The following is an 8,382-nucleotide window of genomic DNA, read 5'->3' on the forward strand; positions in this document are numbered from 1 at the left end:
TCCCATCCAAGGCCTAGTAGTTTCTACCCTTCTAACTGGCAACCAGTAAAATATGTATAGTCTGGGCGTACAGACAAGAAAACTTCCAATATAAACCAGCTGCAAAATATATGTTTTAGAAAAACCAAAGAAAAGAGTTCAATACCTCATTATTAATCATCTAAGAAACTTATCAAAAACCATTTCCTTTGTAAGTATGAATCATGAGGAGATTGAACACATATATTTATTTTAGTATGAGTGTAGGCTACATTTACATATGTACAAATTCAATCATCTCATATATATTAAAGCTATTTAGGTACAAGCATTATATTCTGAAGGATAATAATAGAATATAAATATAAATTTAATGAGATCTAATACCTAAAAGAGGAGATTTCACACAAATGCAAATATGTGAATACCTAGGCTACAATACAAAATGTAGATAATAGAAGACGCTTTATAATTAATTGAAGAAGGTAAGGTTAATAAAGTTTTTGAATCAAAACTTAACAGTGAAGAACGCTTAGCCAAATACAAATACTCGCTAAAGAAGTCTAGGCAAAGAACAAAATATACAAAGTCATCATGGAAAATGAGTAGAAGGATGGATGAATGGATTGATGGGGAATTTTAACTTTATTTGACAGAAAGTCAACACCATTGAAAATATTTAATTAAGGGAAAAGTAAGAATAGGTGTAGGATGCTGGAGGCAATAGCATATTGAGAAATGTTCTTCAGAAACATAAATATATCCACAGCCTAAAATCAATCCAATGAGGGAGGAGAAAGTGAAATAGTATTTCAAAATATTTGACCAGATTTGTTGAAAAAAGAAAAAGAACTTTAAGATAAAGTTGGACATTACTGAAGATAGGGATATGAAATGCTTTCCACAGTAGTAATAGTGGAAGAAATGGGAGTTGATTTCATCATCATTCATGATAAAAATTAACTGTCATTTATTAAATTTCTATGTTCCACTTTGCTTAGTGTTTTTTACGTTTTTTTAAATTAATTCTTACAACAACTCTTTGAAGGAGGTATTATCATTTACATCTCTCCACGATTTACAGAGGTGTAAGTGGTGCTCAGAAAACATAAATAACTTGTTAAATTTTACACAATTAGTAGGTGGCAAACTGGAGATTTGAATACATGTCTGCCTGGCTCAAGGCTTGAATTATGTTTTTCTATTGCTGTGTGCTTCTCTCTTGAGACAAATAATTTAGCAAAATAAGAGAACGAGAAAAAATGTTAGGTGGAATACAGGGGTAGGTGAGCTAAAGACTAGTCAGAGAAATGAGCAAAGAATCACATGTTTTGTCCATTATTTTCTGGATGGAGGGCAAAAAGCTACATCAGTGGAGTAAAATGAATAATCATTGAAGTCAAGAGATATAGATGCAGTAAGCTAAATGTTTATAGATGTGATGAAGTGAGGGATTTTGGGGGAAGGGTGACAAACTTCAATATATATTAATATGATTACTATAAAGTAGTTATTCCCAAATGGCTTCTATGTTAAAAGGCCATTGGAAGCCTGCTGAGGTATTACCACTTTCAAAGAAGGTTCTTAGCAATTCAGATGCCCATTTTAACCTTTCCTAATAGAAAAAGCAAACAAACGAACAGATGATGGGCTACAACAAAGTATGCACAACATGGTATTGAACTCTTCACTGTGGTGACATTTAAAAGCAGAAAAACAATAAACACTTTTCAACTTGAGTAGGTTGTTTTATTGTTTTCAAACAAGAAGCCTAAAATTTTAAGTTACTTTTCCAGATATGGCGGGCTATCCAGTAAAAAGAGACGGACAATAAGTTTTACAACTGTGAGATGTCCATAAGTTTCAGCGACACTGAAAATATTGATCAGAAGCTTGGCTTGTGCTGGAAGCATGGCTGGTTTGTACAATCGGTTGCGCTCTTGCCTAGGCTTCCACACTGACATTGGAGAGTTTGGATCCAAGCAAGAGATGGATTACAGCAATGACAGCAAGCATGCAATCTTAGAGAGAGCAAAACAGCGCTGAATGGCTTGGCTTTGTACTAGCTAGTGACTGTAGACACTAACTTAAATTCTCCACTGCTCAGCTGCTTCATCTGTGAAATGGGAATGATACTGCCTATATTGAAATGCAATTGTGTAGCAATATGGGAATGTTTGTTTAAAAAAAAAAAGTCCACAACATTTTGTGGTCATTTCTTCATATCATTTTCTTTCTTCCTTTTTTTTTTTTTTTTGGTCATTGTTTATATGATTAAATCATGGTCTTAGAATAAATATTTAAAAAACAGGACTAACTATGAGAAAGTCCTTTTCTAGTCTTTATTTTACCTATGTAGTAGCTACAATCTCTACCAAAGGGAAAACAGGTCAGTTGGAGGATACAGATTTTTATTAAAGCAATAACATATTATAGGGAAAAAAAACTTTGGGGTTATGGGATCATTTTTCATTTTCAATCAAGTTTTAATTTAAAGGTTTGTGTGTTATTGTTTTGATTATTTTTTTTAATCAGCTACTCAAACAATAAGACTAACCCTGACACATTCCCTGAAGTTATAAATAAGGATGATAATTTAGGGTGATTTTTCTTCTAAACGATGCATGAATTATATCACATCTTGTAAGAAAAACAATTCCAATCAATGTTTTTCTTATGTCAGCAAGCAAAGAAAGAAGCCCTGGTAAAGTGCAGCTAGCATTTTACAATTTCCTCCTGGCTCCTGCCCGACACTCATGTTGCTGTGAGTACTGCCATTGGATGCTTCTCCCCTGTGAACGGCAGATTCATGATGGGAAATTTCATTGTTTGACTTTCTACAGCACCCTACTGAAGACAGGACACTTAATCATTGTATTTTGCAGATTAGGTCAGGTTTCTTCCTAGCTTTCTCTTCTCCTCCAGCAATTTAATATTAAGGTTGGAGTTAATATTGTAATTAAAAAGTGACTTATGGAAGTGCACTGCAAACAAATCACCGACACTACACCCCTTAGCAACTGGTACTGGTGACTAGGTGCAACAATAAGACAATGTCAACTAGGATGATAGTTTCAGTGATTATTCCTGTTTACGTTTAAAGGGCAGGTACACATGAAGTTTTGTTCAATAATACAAGAAGAACGGTACCCGGGCAGAAGTGTGAGGCAATGTTAATGCGCTCTGCCACTTTATGAGAACGGGTCACAAGGTACATCCATCTATACCTAGGTCTCCACTTAGCTCTGAGCGCATTGCCATTTTGTTTTCATGGCTTTTTAAGGTAAAGTATTTCTCTTAATAAATTAGATTTCCTTTATGCTATGGAACTGCACTGAACTGCAAAACAGTGATTCCTCCTATGAGAATCATAAAGCACATAGCAGGGCTGTCCTGAGTTAGTGTCGTTATTAGATGAAGTTTGCCTTCAATGTGCTCCGCATGCCGTAGGAGATACCTGCTTTTGTGTACTTCTTCCTCAGGCACTGAAGTTTCTTGCAATCTATCTTTTTGTCTCTGACCCTCTCTCTTTCATTTTATGCAGTCAGATATACATAAAATTTATTCCAGCATGCACGCCGTTCTTGCACATTTGTGCTGCTGCCAGACATGGGTAGGATACTGAGGCTAATTGTTAACAACAGTGGAGAAAATTATGTAAACAGCCACCAGACAATCGGAAGAGGAGACAACCTGATAGGTGGGAAATACATGGGTCTATTGTTACAGAGCCGGGGCCCATCCCTCAAATTCCCCACAGCCCCCAGTTTTGGGGATGGGGGAAGGAGATAACACAGCTTTTAAAGTACCCTGAGTATCTATGACCGGTAGCTAGTTCCTTAGTTATGCAGATAGTTGTGGCCTCTGCCTGGTGCCGGGGAGATGGGAGGAACTTAGCCCACAGAGCGGCAGCGGAGAGCTCACAGGGCCTGTGCGAGATTCCTGAGGGTGCTCACGATTGGGCACCCTACCCGCTGCGTCACAGGCCATGGTAGGATTTAAACAAAAAGCGGCAGCCGTTTGGTGTGCTGGGCCACACAGTTTGAAGGACTGCAGAGGGACCCCACCAGTCCATCATGAAGTCTGAAGGGAAGAAGGGCTCCCGTCCTCCATGAGAAGAAGTACAATGGAAGAAGCACGTTAGAGGAGCCTAATGGAGCCGCAGGCGTGGCAGCCACGTGAGAAGTAGCTGTGCAGTTCGCAGGGATGACTCGGCCACGCGGCCTGGGCTGGTAAGAAAGCAGGCACGCTGCTGCTTTGATCGTGCCCGCTCCAGCTGGGTCTGAAGCCACCAGGGACTCTGCCTTGTAGACCTGGACTCTATCTGGGATCTTGGATATTGGCACATGCCGAGAGGACACTTTTAGTACTTGTGCCTTTCCTGGACTTCACCATGATCTGGTATAACATGACACTTTTCTTGATTATTATATGGAGGCTGATAATATTGTACCCCAGATCCTGAAGGAGAGAGTGGGCAGATAAGGAATAGGGAACTATTGGATTTGGGGTTGGCTTATAGCCTTTTGGGGAGTAAAGGAATTGCTAGGTCTTGGACAAGAACAGGGCTCTGAGAAGGAGTGCTACCAGCCTCTTTCCCTTCGGTTGAATATTGTAAATAAAGACCTGTTTTTCTCAATACTAAATGTTGGGTCTTACACCCAAGTGCCATGTGAATGAGTCCCCCTTTTTGCTCAGTAACACTATTAAGATCTAGAAAGGACAGATGAGCTCATTTTTGGGATGAATTCATGTCAGTATCTTAAGGACTGTTTTCAAATTAATTCTAGTATTATAATCAAGGTCCTTGCTAAACACTGACAAAAGTTTTAGATATAATAAATTGTAGATGGCATTCACTGCTGTGAAATGTGTTCACAATGAGGATACGTGGAAAGAAGGTGTGATATGAGGTTGAGTGGCACGTACTAGGTCAGAACTCAAAACCAATGACACAGGTTCAAGCTGCTTTCGGTGTATGGTTCTGAGGTTTACACTTGACACATAGGTTTTTAAAAAATTACAGGCAGTCTAGAAAATTCTAGAAATGGTATATGAAAGTGTTTCCAATTTTGGAGAAGAAGGTGGAGCACAGATGTTAAAAATTTAAGAAATAGTCAAACTTAGGAAGGGGTAGCTAGCTGATTTCCTACATTAATCATGATTCTAGCCATCAGTTTTAAATATGTGGCAAAGCATGGGTAACTATAATATTTATGGACTAAACCGAGATTCCCTTCTAGAGTGAAAGGAGACAGTATTAGCAATTACACCAGGATGTCAATAATAAGCAGGAAATGAACCTGGGCAAGCTGGGCCATATGACATAAGGTCACTCAAAATAACTCCCATGTCAAGCCATTAGATACTGGCTTTTCTATCTCCTTTTGTAATTCTTCTTACTGCCTTCCCTCAGTGAAGATAGAGGCCATTCTATGTCAAGTACACCTCCAAGCCTCTCGTGGGAGAGGTAGAGAAGAGTGAGCTAGGACCGTAGCAGCTGGCGGATCTCCCTCACACTATAGGAGACACTGCCCTTTGCTCTATCACTCTGTCCCTAGGCATGGGATCCTTTAAATTTTTCACAGCAGAGTTAATAACAGTAATTTATATTTTTATATTTAATCAACTATATTGAAGTATAATTTACTTACAATGAAGTACTCTCATTTTAACTTCGTAATTCTGTGAGTCTTGACGAATATACTCCTCTCTCTCTCTCTATATATATATACACACACACACACACTCTTCTACAAAGAAAGGACCTCAAAAACTTCTCTCATCTTCTTTATAACCTGGTCCTACTTTCTAAAATCATACATTCGTTTACTACTCTAGACTTTTATATAAATATACTCTTTTGGTATGCCTTCTTTTTTTTAGCATATTGATTTTGGATTCATTAATAATATTGCATCTATCAGTAATTCACTCCATATTATTGATCAGAAGTATTCAATTTTAGGGCTATATTACAATATGTTTACTCATTTACTGGTTGTTAGACATTTGACTTATTTTTAGTTTGGGGCTATTATAAATAAAGTTGCTATTAAGATTCATATGCAGGTCTTTATGTAGAAATATGTTTTAATTTATCTTAATTAAACAGTTTGAAATAGAATTTGAAATTTGTATGGTATAAGAAACTTCCAAATTGTTATCCAAAGTGGTTGTATAGTTTTACGTTTTTACCATAAAAGTATAAAAAGTCTTGTTACTCTACATCCTCACCAACACTTTTAATCACCAGTCTTTATAATTTTAGCCATTCTTGTAGCTGTGTAGTGATACCTCACTGCATTTCAATTAACATTTTTCTGATGGCTAATGATGGTAAAAATCTTAACATATGCTTATTTTTAACTTCTCTTGCAAAGTTTAATTATTTTTTAAGACTTTTACTGTAAATGTTTTCAAACACAGAGAAAACTTTAAAGAATTTTATAGTCAATATGTATTTATGCACCACTGGATACATATCATTCTACTGTGAGATTTAAAAAACGGTATTCATTTATCCATCTTTCTATCTATCCATCAGTATTATGTTTTGCTTCAGAGTAAATTGCAGATAGGAGCATATTTTCTCCCAAATAAATTTAATATGAAATTAATTCACTAGGTTTTAATATGCTCACAGCTTTCGTAGGATTTTTGCAAGAAAAAATACATTATACTTGTACAACACACTCATATCGATAGAAATAAGGTTGTCTTCAGACCAGAATATTACTTCATGCCTTTTCCCAGTCAATGCTGAATCCAACTCTCTGACAGGTAATCATCTTTTTGATGAATATTTTTTTTGGCTCCAGAATATTGTTTTTCAATTATAGAGTTATAGCAACTCCTTTTTATTACTAAATAATGTTCCACTCAGCATTTATCTATCCAGTCTCCTGCTGATGAATATTTTTGTTTGTTTGTTTGAGTCTGTTAGGAATAAAGGTGCTCTAAATATTCTTGTCCAATGCTTTTTATAAACACATTATCATTTCTCTTGAGTAAAGTCCCAGGAGTGACTTTGCTGGATTATAGATAAGTTTACATTTAGTTTTACAAGAAATTGCGTAACTTTTTCCAGTAGGGTTGTACCATTTTATACTTCCACCAACAATGCCTGAGAGCTCCAGTTGCTTCACATCCTTGCCTACATTTGATCATTTGCTATTATCTCTTTTTATTTTTAGTCACGTTGACATTTTCATGTGATTATTGCACATCTGTATATCATTTTTATAAGTTGTTGTTTCAATTTTTTCCCATTAAACAATTGGTTGCTTGTCTTTAATATGGATTTATAGTAGCGCTTTATTTATCTTGGTTAACACTCCTTATTGAGTGCTTTCTTTCAATCTGTGGCTTATTTTTGTTTCCTCGTGGTGTTTCCTATAGACCAGCAGACTTTACTTTAGATGAAATCTAATTTATAAATTTTTTCCTGTATGGTTTCTGCTGTTTGTGTGTGGCCTACAACGTTTTTTTTAACTACTTTAAATTCAAAAAGTTTTTTATTTCTCAATGTTTATAGATTTAGTTTTTACATTTAAGTCTATGGCGCATTTCAAGTTAATTTTTTGTATGGTGTGAGGTAATGGTCAATGTTAATTTTTTCCTCTGTGTGTGTGTGTGTTTTCCTGGAACACATGCTTAATCTGTTGTCCAGCAAAAAATTCATGATTAAGATTTTTGCAAAAAAATTTGAATAATTAATCCCCCTCTACTAAATACCTGGAGAGTTAAGTAAAATAATTATATCTAGATGATAATTTATATCTCACAGTGATGACTGAATCAGTTCATCCTATATAACCAGATATACTAATAGTATGAAATAATATTGAATAATGACTTATTTGAAAGTAGAGGTACCTTTGAGAAAGTCCATCTTCAATGTGTCCTCTATATGATGCCTACCATTCCATCAATTTTTTTTTTACCATGCACCAGATTGGAGATTTTCTCCCTAACTTCCAATGCCAGAGACTTATTTTTTTCTCCCCCTCCTGACAGCACTGTTTAATACTAGAATCTTCAGAGTATACATCAAAGATAACAAGACTCAGGGAGGGTGAGGAAGTTCTCTCTCTCCACAGTCTTGGGCCACTTTCCAATGACTCAAATTTCTTGATTTCTTTTTCCTATAGCTCATTTTTCTCCAGATAATTGACACTGAGATTGTGCATTTCTTCTAAAAGATTCCCTCACATTCAGTCCATGTGGATGTGGTTTGCCTGTTGTCTCAGACAAGATTACAACAGCTCAGATTAAAATAGCTCCACTTCCTTACAGGAGCTACATGTGGGTAGAAGAGGGCTGTTTTCTTACATATAATCTTTGTAAATTGTGTAATAAAAGTGTACTTCCTTTATTGATTAGCATGTATTGAACTCTGGG

General features: G+C 36.1%; 1 pseudogene; it reads right to left on the reverse strand.

Moving 5' to 3' along the window:
• The window catches only part of LOC150008242 (pre-mRNA-splicing factor SPF27 pseudogene), a 68,687-nt pseudogene extending 64,718 nt beyond the window's left edge, over window positions 1–3,969 (reverse strand).
• Between the last annotated feature and the right edge of the window lie 4,413 nt (window positions 3,970–8,382).

Source organism: Furipterus horrens, unplaced genomic scaffold, assembly GCF_987537825.1.
Source record: "Furipterus horrens unplaced genomic scaffold, mFurHor1.1.pri manual_scaffold_5, whole genome shotgun sequence".
Classification (NCBI taxonomy): domain Eukaryota; kingdom Metazoa; phylum Chordata; class Mammalia; order Chiroptera; family Furipteridae; genus Furipterus; species Furipterus horrens.